This window comes from Equus caballus, chromosome 1, assembly GCF_041296265.1.
Source record: "Equus caballus isolate H_3958 breed thoroughbred chromosome 1, TB-T2T, whole genome shotgun sequence".
In the NCBI taxonomy this organism is placed as follows: Eukaryota; Metazoa; Chordata; class Mammalia; order Perissodactyla; family Equidae; genus Equus; species Equus caballus.
The window spans coordinates 185,231,937-185,251,791 of NC_091684.1; the positions used below are offsets into that span (position 1 = coordinate 185,231,937).

Consider the following 19,855-nt stretch of genomic DNA (forward strand, 5'->3'; position numbering starts at 1 on the left):
GAAGATTGGCCCTAAGCTAACATCTGTGCCAATCTTCCTCTATTTTATGTGGGATGGCGCCACAGTGTGGCTTGACGAGCAGTCCTACATCTGCACCTGGGATCTGAACCTGTGATGCCCAGGTGGGGCACATGAACTTAACTGCTAAGCCACTGGGCCAGCCCCAGGCATCTCCTTTCCTTTCTGGTTCAACAAGCTCAAAGAAAGATTTAAATGCTTTAAAGCTGCAAAGTAAAGTCACTAGATTTTTTTTCAACTTTTTATTTTGAAATAATTATAGATTCATAGGAAGTTGAAAAACTTGTACAGAGAGACTTGTATACACTAGAAACTGTGTACTGTACAACAAACTATATTTTTAAAATGTAAAATCCAGTTAAATTTTTTTGGGCCACTTTATTCCATTTAATTATTCTTCTGAAATGCTGATTACTGTAGGACTTGGGATCCAACAAAAATTATTGATCACACTTCAAATGGTATATCAGACACACTTCTGATTACGGAATCAAGGTGGCACCCCAAAAAAGTCATTGCTCTCTCTTTCAGACAATGAAGCCTCAGAAAAAGGTCACTCAATAGGGAAGTTACAGAGATAAAAGGCTATATACATGGTGTTTCAAAAATGTGAGTCCTCTGAGAAACCATTGCCTGCCTGGCTTTCTGGAAGGAAACCAGTAGAGGGCACTCTAAGCTTCAAAGAATGCAGAAAACTCTCGTGGATCCCTCCAGAAGCCTTAATCTTTTTTACCTCCTGCAAGATACTTTCACCTTATTATGAACTCGCCTGTTGGATGATTACGGAAGAGTTTTGTTGGAGATGAAAACCAAAACTTCTGCACTCCCAAATAGCCATGTTAATATTACATACATAATTTTTTAAAAAGCTGATGTTCTTGCGTCAATATTCCCCCAATTATTCAACTTGTACTTTGAATCAGTCACTTAATGATACAGGATTCTAGGAAGTAACATACCTGTGATTATCAGGATTTCTTAATCCTGAACTCTCTTGCCTAAACCCACACACATTGCCTGAACCCAAATGCAGCACAGATCTATTTCTTCATCAGCCTTTCCTTAACCTGGAAAACAGCGACGTGCTCTGAGCAGCTTGGCAGGAGAGCAAAGCACGTTCTTTTTCACCTTTTATAAACAGTGTACAAGAGTGGATTATAATTTTCCCTTAAACACGCAGACATAACTAGAACTTCACCAGAAATAAACCAATGTGTGCTTTAGATGCAGCAAATTTCCTCTGGAAGTGGGAGGAAAACTAGCATTTGCCAAAGACCTAGGATTAAGTCAGGCACTTGCCAGGGTTTTGCACACAAAATCTCATTTTGTGCTCATACTGTCATGCCCGCCTGACGGCTGGGGAAACAAAGTTGCTTGAGGACATCCAGCTAGCTCGTGGCAGGGGGAGAAGCAAACCCAGATGTTTCTGGCTCTGCGTGCCTTTTCTTTGGTGGAGCTAGCCTGATCTGTGTTCAGTCACTCTGCCACGATTTTCCCTGGCACTTTCTGGGACCGCGCTCCACAGTGAGGTTCATTTTCAGTGATTTCTGATTGTATTTTGCAATTTGCCTGTTGCTTGCAATATGCCATCTGTTGTTATGAAATTGCCCCAAACTGGGATAAGAGAGGTTTAAAAAAAAAAGTAAAAAAGGACTTTTTTGTAGGGGCTGAAGGGTGGGAGAAGGGGGTTGGGCACGGGCAGTGAAGGGAGACTTTTATTTTTCACTCTGTACGCTTCTGTAATGTGTGCATATTTTATGATTAGACCACATTCATGCATTACTTTTTTTTAATAGAAAAGGAAAAAAGAAACCTTCCAAGCAATCATGAAGAAACAACATAGAAAGAGCCACAATGCACTATACATTCTATTTTTATGATACATTTATAGTAATTTGAAGATAAAGACCTCTTTTGAGAGAAGAAAAAAAGAGGACCAAAGTTTCATTATATGGCCATTTTCTTCTCTTCATCCCTCACACCCTACACACAGAAACACAAACAAAAGCCTCTTATTGTTTCCCCCGATGGAACAACGATGACTAAGTGAATAAATCATCCAGTCACCAAAACTTCATTCCCAGTCACTTGACACCATTTAGGGAATACTATGTTGGAAATGTGCAGCTGTTCAGATCCCCACCAGCACCACCCCTTGAGATGAGAGGACCGGAGGAACAGGAAAGAAGTCGTCAACCCTACCGTCTCTAAATGAACCAGGGAGGCTTCATGCAAACGGTAATACAGTTAATCTGAGGGTGAAAAGGTGAAAATGCGCTTCCCCTTTTCTTCTCCATAACTCCAGCACGGATTATTTTCGTAATAAATGGAAGGAAATAAGTTGAAAAATTTTACGGTTAAATTTGCAACTAGAGCCTGTTAAATTCGTTCACGGTCCTGTAAACAACTCTAAAGTAAGCTTTGTACCAGTAAACTGAAATTCTCTGGGGTTAATTTTTAGACACGAAAAGGGTTTGATAATCTCCCCCAATGATTCAGGATCTGCTGAGAAGAGTTACCACAGAGACTAGCGACAATAGGAGCAGTCACGACACTTCCCCCTCCTCTGTTGCTCACACTGCTTAGGAACCTTATTAAAGCGGGTGCATTGTGCAAGCTCTGTTTATTCTAGTTATTCTGGCAAAATTCCCTCGTTAGGTGGCAAGAGCATCTCAAACCTCTTTTCAATCTTCAGCAGTCTGCACCCTGCTTTCCCTCGCTCTCGCCACCTGAATAATCAGGAAAGCTTACAGATTCTTCACTGCCTCCTGGGTGTGGCAAATTTTCTGTCTACAATACACGTAGACGTACATATGCATATGTGTGTGTGTGTCCATATGTCTTGTCTTAAGAAACGAAGGCCAATATAGCAGATTTTCGTTTTTCCTGCCTTTCTGGTTTTCTCTGATGCTTTTAAAATCATTGGTTACTGGCTGATAGACTTGTTCTTTATAACTTTTAAATGTAATCCTTCATATAAGATTTAGTTAACAAACTGAGTGGATTTGCTGCCATCCTTATGACTGTGTTAGGTTCACCTATTTGATATTTTTACTTCATTCTCTTGGTTCTTCAGACTTCTTGGCGAATATGCTTTTTAAGGGAGTTTCTTAATTCATCAATTTAGGTTGCCGCTTGTTTTTAATAGTACAGAAATTTATTATTTTACATAACAAGAAGTCCAGAGGTGGGGCAGTTTTGGAGTTGGTTAATTCAGTGGCTCAATGTTGTCAAGGACACAGATTCTTTCCACTTGTTCCCTGGCCATCCCCACTGAATTGGCTTTTGTCCCCCAGCTTGTCCCTTCACGGTCTCCTTGGCAACTTCTCTTCCTGATGATTATTCTTGGATTCTTTCTCTGGTTGCCTTACCTTAAGGAGATCTGAGGTCTGCGGCTTTGCACTTCCGGCCTGGCCTCCACCCTGCCCCTCAGAAGGTTACCTGATCTGACTCCAGCTGGTGTACATAGCTCCGGGTCCCAGTGGCCCTCTGCTGGCCTGGTCTTGACAATTAATTTGCATCTGGAATTAAAAACCATAAGCAGCTCAGGGTTGAGCGTCATTATTCTTCCCCATTAGCCGTGCCCCCCACTCCTTCCTTGCCTCCTAGGAACCCCACTCCCCTGGTTCCTCCGGGCCCCCGGCATGCCCTGCTGCTTCTCCTCTGGCTTGGAAGTCTCCCAAGGTTCAGACTGGCCCTTCTCACAGAACGGTCCCTCCCCTGGGAATGTCACCCATTCTGCGGCTTCCTCTCTCACCTCTCTGTAGGTGACATTCTATACCTTACCAAGGGAGAGATTCAGGTTCCCATCTCCAATCACCACCTCTTGGTCTTGTCACCTGGATATTCTGTCATGACTTTGACTTGAATGTGCCCCAAGCTGAATGCCCCATCCCCTCCCTGCCCACACCTGTTATTGTGTAGATGCTGTTAACATTTTTGTGGGTTTTTTTTTTCTGCTTTTTCTCCCCAAACCCCCTCTATACACAGTTGCATATCTTAGTTGCCGGTCCTTCTAGCTGTGGGATGTGTAACGCTGCCTCAACGTGGCCTGACAAACTGTGCCATGTCCGCGCCCAGGATCTGAACCCTGGGCCGCCGCATCGGACTGCACACGAACTTAACCACTCGGCCACGGAGCCAGCCCCAACATTTGTTATTCTACTTAAATATGGTTTAAAGCTAAGAACTGAAACTGAAACATAGTGGGATCATGTTCAGCACACGCCATCTTTTTCTTAAGCATGCGAATCAAAAGTGAAGATGAAAAATTGCTGGGGCCTACCATTTAATTGTGAGGAAATAAAAATTAAGAGGAAAACAAAAGATCTAAGTCCAAAGGCAGAAGAGCTGAATTTCAGTGACTGGATAAAACATAACAATTAAATGCAACGTCTGATTTTTTTCCTTATTTTCTTTTGAAATCTGGATTAAAAAAAATTACAAAAAGATATTTTTGGAACAAGTGGAAATATTTGAATATGGACTGTACATTAATAATACTGGCACATTAATGCTAAATTTTCCGAGTGAGATACTTATTCTATGTTATGTGGGAGGTATGTCCTTGTTCTTAGGAAATACATGCTAAAGTTATTTAGGGATGAAGTGTCACAGTGTCTATAATTAACTCTTAAATGGTACAGCAAAAAAATAAAAACCAAAAAAACAGAAAGAGAGGAAGCAAATGCAGTGAAACTCAGTTGATAAATCTAAGTGAACAGCACATGGTGTTCATTGTACTACTTTCAAGTTTTCTGTATGTTTGTAATTTTTCAAAATAAAAAGTTGGGGAAAAGCCATGACAGGTGGAGAAAATCACTCTTCATATCCAAGGAGTGTGTGTGTGCATGTGGGTGTGTGTGGGCGGGGGGGAGTGGGTGTTAGTATAGTGGGTAGTATGGTGTAAATTTATATTTAGAAATCTAAACGGTGCTTAGGAATGCTGCTTCCTGAAGGCTTGCGTTATGTCGATTCCCTCCCTGAAGGCCTCACCACTTGGCAGAGGGCCCTGTTCGCTGGACACGTGCTCCGTGAAAGAAGTGGGCCTCACGTCTCACTGCCGTAGCCCTGTTCGAATACAGGCCTGGCATGCTTGGGATTGCCTCTCGGATTGGGTCGCCACAAGAAGTGGGAAGTAACGAATTGATCCTGCCTGTTGTCAGGCCCTGCTCTAGGCTTTCGCATACATCATCTCCTTCCAGTTGCACAGCCTCCTGGTGAGGTAGGAGTGTCATTCCCAGCGTACAAATGAGAAAACGAAGCTCACGAGGGAGTAAGTTTTAGCCCCAGAGTCATAAAGCTGGGTAAGTGGTGGAGCTGAGATTCAAACAGGTCTTTCCACTAGAGAAAATCGAACAACTGTTACAAAATTGGTCTCCCTGACTCCACGCCGCCCTGACTGGAACACGATGCACAAATCTTGGATTTGCAAACTATCAACCTGGTTGTGGAGCCAACGTGCTGATTTGCGGTGGAGAAGCCGAGGTCACGTAAGTCCATGCCCACCGAGTTGAGGGGTAGGTAGATTCCAAGCGGACCGCTATGTTGTTGACACCCGTCAAGTCAAACGGCTCGGCGACGTTATTTCCTGCTCGCCATCACGGTATTAAGGGCTCCGAGGGGCTCGGCTGCAGCAGCTGCGCTTCTGTACAGGAATCCATTCAGTGCTTGCTTCTCACCTCCCTTTAAGACGGCAACGACAGGGTTTTGTTCTCACTTTTTAGAAAGTGACTGAGGAATTAATTTCCTGAATTTCAATGATCTTGCTGCCTACGGCTGATCCTCCAGCTCCAGTCGTCCTTCACTTTTTCAACGTTCTGGCTGTTACTTTAAACTCACTTTTTTCTTTTGGAAAATATAATTGAAACTAGATATGGTTTTTATTTTTATTTTTTCTTTCCCAAGGAAAGGTTTTTTTTAAATTTTATAAGTTACATTTTTATCAGATCGAAATCTATAACAAGAGCTGCTACTTATTGATGTGGCAGAAACTGTGCTGACGTGATTTATGCGTATTATATCATCTGCTTCTCGCAACAACCTTGTGGGTAGGTTTTCTTCTGAGCCATAGGCGAGGTTCAGTGACTTGCCCAGGTCACTCAGGTACTATGCAGCGTAGGTTAAGCTGGGACTGGAATTCAGATCTAGCTAACACCAAAGTCCATGTTCATAATTACAGCTGCCTCGTAATTATAGAAACATATGTGTTTATTGTAAAAATATTTGGAAAATACACAAAGTCTGAAGAATAAATAAATTGCCCTGAAATCCTGTCTACCGAAGTAAATCACCAGTAATATGTCTTCAACATTTTACTCTGCATATATATCTTTTGCATGTATATATAATATACATATTTGCATATAATATTAAGTGGAAAGCAGGAAACAAAATCATATTGAATAACTCCACTTTTTTAAAATATGTGGAAATGATAAATAAATAGAACTTTTACTCCACATTCATGTTGTGTTTTTTTTTCTTGGTGAGGAAAATTGTCCGTGAGCTAACATCTGTGCCAATCTTCCTCTATTTTGTATGTGGGACGCTGCCACAGCATGGCTTGATGAGCAGTGTATAAGTCCGCACCTGGGATCCAAACCCATGAACCCCAGGCTGCCTAAGCGGAATGTGCAAACTCAACCACTACACTACCAGGCCAGCCCTGACACATTCATGTGATTTTTAATCTAATATTACATAATGGATGTTTTCCAATATTATTAAATATTATTCAGAAACATGATTTCTTAATGGCTACATATTTCATCATATAAATTTCCTATAATTTAACCTTTACGTCAATTTTTTTTCTATCATAAAATTGTGGTGAACATCTACATAAATTTTTCTTGTATTCTTATGAATGACCAAATATATGTTGAGTTCCTGCTATGTGTCAGCTACTGTGCTAGGCATAAGAGAGATGGTAGTGAGCAAAAGAGGCACAGCCCCATCCCCCTGGGTGTTAGCAATCTAGTAGGGGAGGTTTAATCCACATTAATCCACTGATTACAACAAAAATTGTCTTGATTACTATGGCTTTGTAGTTTGGAATCAGGGAGTGTGATGCCTCTGGCTTTGTTCTTTTTTCTCAGGAATCCTTTGGTTATTTGGGGTCTTTTGTTGTTCCATATAAATTTTAGGATTCTTTGTTCTATTTCTGTGAAAAATGTTGTTGGAACTTTGACAGGGATTGCATTGAATCTATAGATTGCTTTAGGAGATATGGACATTTTAACTATGTTAATTCTTCCAATCCATGCACATGGAGTATCTTTCCATTTCTTTGTGTCTTCTTCAATTTCTTTCAGCAATGCTTTATAGTTTTCAGTGTACAGGTCTTTCACCTCTTGGTTAAATTTATTCCTAGGTATTTTATTCTTTTTGCTGAGGAAGCCTGGCCCTGAGCTAACATCATGCCCATCTTCCTCTACTTTATATGTGGGACGCCTACCACAGCATGGCGTGCCAAGCAGTGCCATGTCCACACCCGGGATCTGAACCAGTGAACCCAGCGGAACGTGCGAACTTAACTGCTGCACCACCGGGCCAGCGACTGGGATTGTATTTTTAATTTCTCTTTCTGCTACTTCGTTGTTAGTGTATAGAAACACAACTGACTTTTGTGTTGATTTTGTACCCTGCAACTTGACTGTATTTATTTATTATTTCTAAAAGTTTTTTGTGGATTCTTTAGGGTTTTCTATATGTAAAATCATATCATCTGCAAATAGTGACAGTTTCACTTCTTCCTTTCCAATTTGGATCCCTTTTATTTCTTTTTCTTTATTCTTTGTCTTGCCTGATTGCCATGGCTAGGACTTCCAAACCTATGTTAAATAAGAGTGGTGAAAGTGGGCATCCTTGTCTAGTTCCTGTTCTTAGAGGGATAGCTTTCAGTTTTTCTCCATTGAGCATGATATTAGCTGTGGGTTTGCCATATATGGCCTTTATTATGTTTAGGTGCTTTCCTTCTATACCCATTTTATTCAGAATTTTTATTATAAAAGGGTGCTGTATCCTGTCAAATGCTTTCTTTGAATCTATTGAGAGGATCATGTGATTTTCATTCTTCATTTTGTTAATGTTGTGTATCACATTGATTGATTTGTGGATGTTGAACCATCCCTGCATCCCTGGAATAAATACCACTTGATCGTGGTATATGATCCTTTTAAGGTATTGCTGTATTCAGTTTGCCAATGTTTTGTTGAGGATTTTTGTATCTATGTTCTTCAGCAATGTGGCCTGTAATCTTCCTTCTTTGTGTTGTCCTTGTCTGGTTTTGGTATCAGTAGAATGTTGGCCTCATAGAATGAGTTAGGAAGATTTCTGTCTTCTTCAATATTTTGGAATACTTTGAGACAGACAGATATTAAATATTCTTTAAATGTTTGGTAGAATTCACCAGGGAAGCCATCTGGTCCTGGACTTTTGTTTTGGGGCAAGTTTTGATTACTGTTTTGATCTCCTTACTGGTGATTGGTCTATTGAAATTCTCTATTTCTTCTTGATTCCATTTTGGAAGGTTGTATGATTCTACGAATTTATCCATTTCTTCTAGCTTATCCAATTTGTTGGTGTATAGCTTTTCATAGTATTCTCTTATAATCTTTTGTATGTCTGAGGTGTCTGTTGTAATTTCTCCTCTTTCATTTCTGATTTTATTTATTTGAGCCTTCTCTTTTTTTCTTGGTGAGTCTAGCTAAAGGTTTGTCAATTTTGTTTATCTTTCCAAAGAACCAGCTCATAGTTTCATTGATTTTTTTTTCTATTTTTTTTAGTCTCTATTTCATTTATTTCTGTTCTGATTTTTTATTATTTTCTGCCTTCTACTGATTTTGTGCTTTGCTTTTTTTGCGGTTCCTTTAGGTACACTGTTAGATTGTTTATTTGAGATTTTTCTTGTTTGTTGAGGTAGGCCTGTATTGCTATAAACTTCCTTCTTAGAACCAATTTTGTTGTATCCCATAAATTTTGGCATGTTGTATTTTCATTTTCATTTGTCTCCAGCTGTTTTTTGATTTCTCCTTTGATTTCTTCGTTGACCCAATCATTGTTCAGTAGAACAAAAATTTTCAATACATACAATGATGAAAAGGGAAGGCACATGTTGCTGACAGCACACACCACCAGGGAGACCTGCCCTAGTCTGGGGGATTATTGGAAGATCTCTCCCAGGAAGTAATATTGGGCTTGAGATCTGACTGAGAAGTAGGAGCTAGCTGAGCAAGGAGGCTGGACAAGAGCATTCTAGGCAGCGGGAACAGTGAATGCAAAGGCTCTGTGGCAGGAAGCAGCACAGGGCATTTGAGGAACAGTCAGTGTAGCTGGAGTAGCTGGAGAAAGCAAGAGGGTATAGCAGCTAGAGAGGTGGGGGTGGTAGTGAGAGGGTGGGGGTTGGGCCCTGCAGGCCTCATTGAATATCTTGATCTTTATCCTAAAATGAAAAGAGATCAAAGGAGCGTAAAAAGGATGAGCTCCGAGCGTGGGAAAGATTCTTCTGCCTGCAGTGTGGGGGACAGGCTGGAGATGGGGCAAGACTGTGAGGATCATGGACAGTAATCCCGGGGAGAGACAGTAGGAGCCTGGGCCCGGGGCATGGGAAGGTGTGAACAAATCTGAGACACTTTAGAAGCTAAGATTTGGAGGGCTGGTGATGGAGTGGTCCAGGAGGGTTAGGGTTAGGGAGAAGGAGGGGTCAGGATGCTGCCTGGTTTCTGACTTGCAGAACTGGAGGCACAGTCTCCACATCAGGAATTCTGGGAAGGAAGTAAGTTTGGGGAGGGGCTACAATCATGAGGCTGGCTTAGGAAATCTTTCTTTTCTTTGTAAAGAACTAATTTTTACAATCTCGGTTTAACTGAAAATTAAAGAGTTGTTTAATTAAAGGAGTTGTTTAATTTTCACATACTTCTGAATTTCCTCAGTTTCTTTCCGGTAATAATTTCTAATTTCACTCCATCGTGATCAGAGAACATACTTTGTTTCAATCCACTGATTCAAACTAGAAAAGCAGACAATTCCTTGTTTATTTTGTTTTCCGTTTAATCTTCCAGGACTTGGCATGGCACGTGGTGGCAGTAAATACAAGGACGAAAGTGTCAGCTGGCAGATTAGTTTTCTGGTCAGAGGGGAAACACAACTGTGTAATGCGAGGGATCAGACTGGTCATCTGACTGCACTGATCAACCTTGGCCTCACTATCTCCTGGGCGATGAGATGCTACATGCACCTGAGTTGATGCAGCATGAAGCACACGGCATCACCTATGAATTATTTTTACCAAAAAGGTTTAACTCTAATCTAACCAACGTTTTAGGTCTAACTACCAGCCTGCAGGAAATGAGGGAGAAGGGAAATGACATCACAAGGAAACCATCAGACAAATCTGGAAGGTGGGACATTCCACAGGACATACTGACTTTCTTCGAGTCAACGGCATTTAAAAAAAGAAAGGTGTGTTGGAGACTCTTCTAGATTACGAGAGACTTATGAAGAATAAAACCAAATGCAATGTGTAGACTTTGTTGGACCATGATTTGAACACACCAGCTGTAAAAAGACATATTGGGGAAATGTTAATATAGGTTAAGTATCAGATTATATTAAGAAGTTGTTGATTTTGTTAGGTGTGATAATGCTCTCTCTCTGACACACAGACAGGACTCAGTGACACACTCAGGCCCAGTGAGACTGAGGCAGCAGACCCGGGTGTCCGCAAGACCAAGAGCAGTCATAACCTCCCGGGATTTATCTCAGCAGTGAGGACAAAACCTCTTCTAGAGGGATATTTCCACGTAAGAAGTGGCTGCTGAGGGTCTGATGTCCAAAAATTATGGGTGGCAGGCCTGGAATTCATAAAAATTTGAGTAAGTCCAACAGCTTCTTGGGAAGCGTGTGGATTTCACTGGAGTAAAATTGTTCTGGAGCCCCTAGGGACCCAATATTAGGATTGATTCTTCTAAATAAATCAATAAAAGTAGGCTCATGTGCTGTCCTAGCTTTCACCTGTTCTATGTCACCGTTCAGGAAAAAACTGACCCTTCCTGTTGGCATTTTTGGTAAAACTTCAGCTTTGGTCAGTTCTCTTTCACAGCTCCCTCCTGGTGGCCACACAGGAAATGTGGGGATGAGAAAAAGCCTGTGTGAGTAATGGGATTTCCTATTTGGCTTTGGAATAGACTTGTTTGTGTATCATATGGAGTGAAGTTCCGGCTACCTTAAAAAAAACAACCAGTTTTGATGGTTTGGATTTTGTTTTTTGTTAATTTAACTATTCATAGACTCCATCTTGCTCTTCTTAATTATCAGCATAATAAAATCAACCAGAAACTGGACAGCTGGATCGCCACAGTTTGGATGGCCACCTACCTAGTTGCACCGACCTTGGTCCAGGAATGCTGCAGGAAGTAAGGTCCATGAATCTTTATTTACATCTCACTTCTCTTATCTTGATGCAGAACTTGCAGCCCCAGATCCTACATAACATTTCTAAGTTTTGGGGAAAAGAGGAGAGAAGGGAATTTACATTTATTGAGTAGCTGTTATTAGCCAGTCATTATACTATTTCACCTGTGTTCACTCATTTAATTGGGGATGAATATAAAATAGTAGTTAAGAGAACTGGCTCTAAAAATGAAATCAGAGAAAGAGAGAGAAGGGGGCAGGAAGAAGCAGGCATGTGAAATGTTAACAACTATTGAATCTATACGGAGGGTATACAGGTACTCTGTACTATTCTTTCAACTTTTAAATTTTTCACAATTAAAAAAAAAGAATCTCCTCAAATAGTTAACCATAGTTATCATATGACCTAGCATATGCCTGATAGATACATAACCAAGAGAAATGAAAACTTAGATCCACACACAAAAACTTGTACACAAATGTTCAAAGCCCGATTATTGATGACAGCCAAAAAACGGAAACAACTCAAAAGTCCATCCACTGATGAATGGTAAGCAAAAGTGGTCTATCCATGCAATGGAGTATTGTTTGGTAATAAAAAGGAATGAAGTTCTGATATATGCAACAATATGGATAAAATTTGAAAGTATTATGGTAAGCAAAAGAAGCCTATCACCAAAACCAGATATTTTATGATTCTATTTATATAAAATGTCCAGATTAGGCAAATCTATAGAAAAACAAAGTAGATTAGTGGCTGCCTAGGGCTGGGAGCAGGAGGTTGATAGTAGATTGGTTGTTAATAGGTATGGCTTTCTTTTAGGGGGGATAAAAGTGTTCTAAAGTTAGATTGTGGTGATGGTTGCATAACTGCGAATATACCAAAAATCACTGTATTGTACACTTTAAATGGGTGAATTTATATGATGGGGATTATATCTCAATAAAGCTGTTTAAGAGAAAGAAAAGATAAAAGAATGACAAGTCTGGAGTCAAGACTGCCTGGGTTTGAATCCTGTCTCTACCACTTTGTCATGTAACCTTGGGCAAGTTACTCAACCTCTAAACCACGGTTCCTAATCTGTACATAGAGGAGGAGTAGCACCACTGCCAGCCTTGTTTGGGGGGATAATCCGTGAGATAATCTACGTGGAGTGCCCATAGTGAAAACTCAATAAATGTTAGCTAGAGGTTGGTCTATTCCAATTTTTCAGATGAGGACTCCGAGGCCTACAAAGGTTAACATTCGGCCCAAGGTCATGCACTGAGTAGAAAGTAGGAGCAGACATTCTGATGACACAAGACTGCAAGAGCCACGCTTTTCTACCATGGAATTTTGCCTGCCAGAGTAGATGTGTCTTTTGTGGTACAATATGCATTTATAGAAGGTGCTTTAAGAATGATGTAACCGCATGTGAGAAATCAATATGCTAAAAAAATTACACTTCTAATTTTGACACAGCCTTTTATAGAAAAGAGATATTATTTAATATTCTCCAAAGCTTCTGTAGCTTGATCTTCTGACATAAAGAGAACCAATAAGATCACAATTTGTCTTTGTGAGAAACAAGTAGACTTTCCCTCTATTCATGTGGTATTTCTGCATGGCCCTGGGCTATTGTAACAGCCAGGTTCATGGAATTAATAATGTATTATCTAAGTACAGCACTGAACACTTTCCAACTTGTGTTATGGCTATTGACATGCATTTCTTCCCTTCTCTTCTCAGTCAAGCTCCTTTAGGGCAGTTAAGGATGCTAAACATAGAATGTGTTTGCTAAATTATTTTTGAATGAATGAATGAACAAATACATGCAAGTCACACACTTCAACTATTACTGGCTCTAACATGGCAATAGATTTTCCTACAGGTGATATACTTCATGCTAAGGACCAGATGGAAAATAAGATTTACAGCTGAAGAGTTAAGGTCTTCCTCATCCCAGAGTTGGGCAAAAAGTCATAATAACCCTCACTGATTAAGCTATAAATTCAACCACCACTTATTTCCAAAAAGCACTGCAAGCCCCCATTTAGTCACCTCCCCCTCTACCTCACTCCTCAAACCATACACACCTTCACAGCTGGGATTTTCCTGTTTCCTCCTTAAATCTGTTAAACAATGCGTGATTAAGGTTAACAATCTAGGGTAGGATGCCCTTGAGCTGCAGGAGAGGTATGCGCTGTGAAACGCCTTCCAGCTGCCATGGGAAATAAGTCTGACTAAATACTTAAATACAGAAGTCTAGCCTGCTACACCCAACTGGACCCGAGTTCCACACATCCCCAGAGGGAAATTACATCCCTGGCACTCAGTGCTGTGTCTGGCACAGACAAGCATTCAGTTAATGTCTGCTGCACGAAGGACTGAAATTGTCCACTTTTCTTTGGCTCGTATACATATTGCCCACATTTTATACTAAAATTCTCATTTTTCCAGGTACAGATTTGAGTTCCACTGTGTGGGCTGGGGCAAGGCTTTAGATGAGAAAATAAGAGGGATGTTTGAAAATCAGTACAATTAGAGAAAGAGGAAAGTGAAAGGATTTATGAAAAACCAGAGTTCCTTTTTTGCTAACATATCATCTTAGGGTTTGACATCTATGCAGGTCAATTCAGTTTTCTTTATTCTGTGGCCATGGTAAGGTCCCAAACCTATCTAGCCTTTTGTTAATGTATGCCCTTGAAGAGGGGAGGGCAGGCAAAGCAAGAGGCAAATCCACTACCAACTTTGAGAAAACAAAAACAGAAACTCAAAGCACAGGTCCTACTAGGTAAAAGTCAGTAATGCTATCTTTGAAAACAGAGGGCAATGCTTTAATGCACTCAAAGACTGTGAGGATTATGAGCCTCCCCGATAATCCCAACTACAGGCAAAATAAATATCCAGAGATTAAATAAGGCAGGATATTCTACTGTAAAATCTGGAAACACAGGACGGCTCAGATCCTCCACAGTTCAAGTGAAAGTTCATTTGTTCAGCAATATTTTAATTTAAATACTTTCTATGCCAGGAACTATTTTAGGTGCTGGAGATCCAAACTAGGGGCTGAAAAGAATGTGAAGCACGAAGAACATTAGGAGATATTCAGAGGAGAAAGTTGCAAGAAATAATATTGGTAGAAACCTTCTCTCAATTCTATAAGGCCCCGTAGAGTACTGGCTAATCTCTCTAATCCTTGTCAGGTAAGCTTCTTGAAAGAATAGTCTACACTTCTGCCGCTGTACAGGATTAAGAATAAACATTTAGAAACATTTGACATGGTCATGACATCCAACACTGTCATTAGTGGACGTGTCTTGTTGAGCAGAGTATAGACCAGTTTGTCATCCAACTCTCAAGGTACCTGGCATCTGGCGCAGGCGCCATACTAGTCATGATAGCAAGACTGTTGTCAGTCCACAATAGATTGGAAATTACTGACACTGTGTTCCACCACACACATTTGAAAAGCCCTGGTCTATACCACACTGTCTCCAGTTCATCTCTTGTTTAGTCTTCAAGCCATTTCAATCTGGGATCTGCTCTCCCCACTCTGCTGGAAACGCCATAGGAAAGGTCACTGACCGTCTTATGGTCAAGTTCAGTGGATTCTTTTTTTGTCCTCATCATCTGTGACATCTCTGCAGCACTTGACACCCTTTTCTTCCATAATATCACAGAAGTTGTATTCTCTTACCTCTCTGACAGCTTCTTTCTGTCTTCTTTCCAGGCTTCTCTTCTCCTGCCTACTCCTTGGCCTGTTTCTCTTCTCACGCTATGCTCACACATATTATTGCTGGGCGATTGTATTGATGTTCCATGGCTTCAACTACATAGTGCTGAGTTCTAAATTTCTACTTCCAAGGTTATAAACTTGATAGCATGCTAATGTGCTTAGAATACTTACAAAAGAAATCAGTTTTAAGTTAAAAAACAAAATAAAACAATTTTTTCATTTACAATTTTTTCAAAATTATACATTATTTAGCCCCAGAAATCATTTTTATTCCAAATGAAATCTTATGTGGAATTACAATATATAAAACAAAGTAAAAGCAGTTTCTTTGAAATGGCTGTCAGCCCTATCTGGTCTTTTACTTCCTAGGGTTTCTCACATCATTGCTAAACCACAGGGTTTCTTAACCTGGGGTCTTTGGACCCCCAAGGGAGCCATAGAAAAAATTCAGGGGATCTATGAAAAATTACATCTTTAACTAGCTACTACTTGAAATCTATCAGTTCCTTTAATTATGCATAAAGGTCATAAACCACAGTAGTGTTAGAGTATCTATGGGTTAGTCACGAATTGAAATCACAGACACGTTCAAGTCATGTTACATTGTTACAGAATCTCAAAGTATCATTTACATCCATCACTACATATTCTGGTAGTTATTACACTGTCACTAGATATTATTATATGATGTGTTAATAAGAAGCATTTACATTAAGGTATCACAACTTTTGCTTGATATATAATACGTACAGTATTAATTTTAAAACGTTATTCTGAGAAGGGATTCTCCGGCTTTACCAGACTGCCAAAGGGATCTATGGCACAAGAAAAGGTCAAGAACCCCTGTGGAAACTCCGGGCTTCATGACAATTACCCATGTGGAGCACAGAGCTCCCCAAGTAAGGGCTTTTCTTTGGCCCTAGTCCATCTCCAAAGTGATGTAACGCAAGTGCTGATAAAAAGGCCCTTTTTGTTCCTGATGTGAAGGAGATATACTCAGGGAAGAAAGAGACTGTTGGAACCCCATTTCAAATGATAATTCTATATTTGAAGGAAAAATGTTGGTTTTTAAAAAATATTTTTCTCTAATTGCTGTTTAAAAACTTTTAGGAAATCTTTTCTCTTTTGATCCTTCTTTTTTCTTGCATTCCCGCAGTGCTTATTCAATTACTTATTACTGAATACTTACTAGTTCACAGGTCTATTTTGTCTCTCCACTGGATTATAAAAGTGCCCTTGAGAGGTTCATTTCTCAGGATGGCCAAAATACAGTAGTGTTCTACAAATAGATACTCAATAAATGCTTCCTCATGAGTGTAAGGCCTTTCAGGAAAGCGAATTTGTTTACCATAAAAGTAATATTAAAACCAATATGGTTAAGTATTTTTATTACAAGGTGGTGAAAAAGAGGAATCTTTGATTCTGGATAGTACTTGTGAAACGAATTAAGACATTATGTTTATAAATAGCTTTTATTTACTAGTAAGGATAAAAAAAATCTTCTTTAATAGAAAGTGATCTTTCAGATGACCTGAAAATTCCATTTTCTATCACAGGCAGAGCAGGCCAGGCTTTCTCTAATGAGCAGATAAGGTGATGAAGAACATTGCTAAATTCTTTCTAAAATCTTTGATCCAGGAATTCACCCATGGCTTAGATGTGGACAGACAAGAGTTTTACAATAAAAACTCAAGCACAGAATAATAGAAAATACAACTGTGATTTTTAAAACTATAGGATATTCCACTTCAAGGATGCTATAGGTACGGTAGTTTTAAAATTTTCTTATCTATTGAAACCATTGTTATATGTAAATTACTGCAAATCAGGCTTACAAATCTAAATTCAAACAGCAGACCAATGACTTTTTAGCCAATGATTTATTTCATGCTTTCAAAATGTTACCTTCATTAAAAATGTGTTTAACATTTTTTTCTTTCCACACTTAAAAATTTCCTGTTAAGTCTTTTCTGAGCCAAACTGATGCTTAAATGATCTTAAATGTCAACATTACTAAAAATATAGTTAACATTTTCCAAATAATGATTAAAGCCTTGCACTCTTTCATTTAATTATGAAATTAATCAAGGCCTGTCAATTCTACATACCTCTCAAATACACCCACCCCAAATGCACTTGCCACTGCCTTAATTCAGGCCTCCCAACTGTCTCCAATTTCCTCACTCTCTCAAACATTCTCAAAGTCATAAAATGATGAGATTTGTGTTTCAGAAAGATCATGCCACTCCTCTGCTTAAAACCCTGCACTGGCTCCTCGTCATGCACAGGTAGCATGTTTGTTAGTACTGCATCCATGGCCTTCAATGATCTGGCTCATACCCACCTCTCCTGCACTTCTCTCATTACACTGATTCACACTAGACCAATGGGCTATAATGAATGACTGGCAGGGCCTCTGCACAGCTTCTCTTTCTCCAGGACCATCCTTTCATGCTGAGTTCTGGTGAACTCTATCATCCTTCACAACCCAGCTCAAACATAGCCTCTTCCATAAGGCCTTCTTGAAGCTCATCCAACTCCAAAATTAATCACTCCCTCTTCTAAATCTTGTAACATATCATTGTACTTGCCACATTGTATTATAATTATGTTTATATGCTTGCCTTTCCTACATCACTGTAAACTTTTTGAGACCATGAAAGGTGTTTCATGTTTGTTGAACTGAACTGAATTTGGTCTAATGATCTGAGTAATTGGGAAACAGAGATGGGATGTTTCCAGAGTGATTCACAGCGGCCAAGGTGATCATGTTTCTCCACAGCAAACATTAATCTTATGTTTCTTTAATCATGGGGATTACCAGACCCTCCTGGAATAGCACACAAAACACAAACTCCTAAATTTAGATTGACTGTTTCAGCTCAGCACAAAATATATACATTATGTTTTATCTTACATCTTTTGGCAGGGTACAAAGTAGATTAAAGGATGGTTTATTTATACTGTGCACCAGGAACTACCATCTATTGAACTTTATTATACTCATACCAGGAGAAAAGTAGAGTCCTGATATACTGGAAACTATTTCTTTCTTTTGAAAAAGAAATAATTCTTTTGCGGAACAGTAAAAATTACACAAGGAGGACCTATGATCAAATCCCAATGGAAGAAAAGTACGTGGCATGAGAAACACAGGGAAATTTGGGGGTTTCAAATATTTAAGGTAGACGGCACCAATATTCAGCAAGCATTCAGGTAGGTGTGATGCATAATTTTCAAGATCCAAATCTGCTCCTCTGGGATTAGAGCCATAACAAAGTTCCCTTTCTGGGATGAAAAATACTAAGGAATTTGCACAAGCAATATTTAACGATAAAAATCTCCCTTCTTATCAGCATATACAAAAAACTTAAAACTAGTTTTAATTACAGGAATCCTCCATTAGACATAATAGTTTAACACAAGTAATTTGCAGTATTTAAAATTAGCTCATGATTTAACTTCCTTATTTGTTCTTTTCTGATTTTTGCATAGGTTCCACACTGAATACATGTTATTTTTGAAATAAAAATTCAAGTTATTTTAAAGAGTTACCCAGAAGAATATCAACCATATTAGCTTAGCCCATTTTTTAGAGTTTTCCTCTAAGAATGTCATTAGATTGTCTTTGTTTCATCCAAGGCTCATTTTCTAGAATCTATTCATTTATTTTACATATAGCCAAGAGAAAATCTAATTGAAATAAAATATCTAGCTTAGAGAAGGAAAAACTTTTTTGTTGCAGTGGCAATGACCCTGAATGACATCTCAACTAATCCCCAAACTTTCTTCTATAGCCAGGATACAAGACAGCTATCTAATTCAGTCACCTGGTATTTCTTAAGAACTGCTATACTATGATAACTATAAAGCCTTTTTCTTTAGCAGGTACATAAAAGCAAAATCAAAATAAGCAGAGAAGTCCTGCTAAGGCAACTTCACAACAAACATAATTCTAATGCAGCAATTATTCAAAGTGGCCACAGTACTCAGTATGTGATAGTACTAAAAACTGTAAATCAACAACTTTGTTTCTCTTTACTTTCAAAAATTAGTTAAGCCTAAAAAAATCCAGGTACATTCTAAAGTCTAAATCTATTTCAAATCAGGAAAATGGCTAACATCAGTTTCATTAGCTCCTCATCCCTTTCCCCCTCATCTAAAAGACTTTTTGAAATGGAAACTATATAACATTCCTATACATTCCTTCATAACACAATTATCAAGGAGTAAGAACTAGACAGAATGTTACTCTTTTTCTCTCAATCTTTGATCCATAATTATTTCACACACAAAAGGTTTAAACATTAATTTAACCCTCACATGAAACTCCTGCACTTATTTCATGAAGTCCACATCTCCTTCATATTTTATTTCTTGTGTGGTCTACAAAGCTTTATGATTTCTAGAACAAAATACTCTGTTGCCATTTTTACATTTTATAAAACTGTGTCTAATTATGATAATTTGGGAACTGCCTTTCTTTCTATCTGGTGATTTAGTTTGCAGCTAATCAAAAAAAAGGCCCCATCAGCTCACAGGAACACATAGAAGGCTTTGGGCCATATGCCCAGGAATTTTGTGATCCACTCAGTAACTATCAACTTCCCAAAGGAAATATTTGAAATTCCAATCTTAAGAATATATAAAAAGAGAAAAAAAGTGCTACAAGAAAATAGTATACAATTAACATAAGTGCTTTT

At 39.1% G+C, this 19,855-nt stretch overlaps 1 long non-coding RNA gene across 1 annotated transcript; it reads left to right on the forward strand.

Annotated features, from left to right (window-relative positions):
* The first annotated feature begins 2,120 nt into the window (after positions 1 to 2,120).
* LOC138918779 (uncharacterized) lies at positions 2,121 to 12,408 on the forward strand. Its single transcript, XR_011428528.1, has 2 exons — positions 2,121 to 2,256; positions 10,083 to 12,408. It is a non-coding gene; the product is annotated as an uncharacterized lncRNA (long non-coding RNA).
* The last annotated feature ends 7,447 nt before the right edge of the window (positions 12,409 to 19,855 follow it).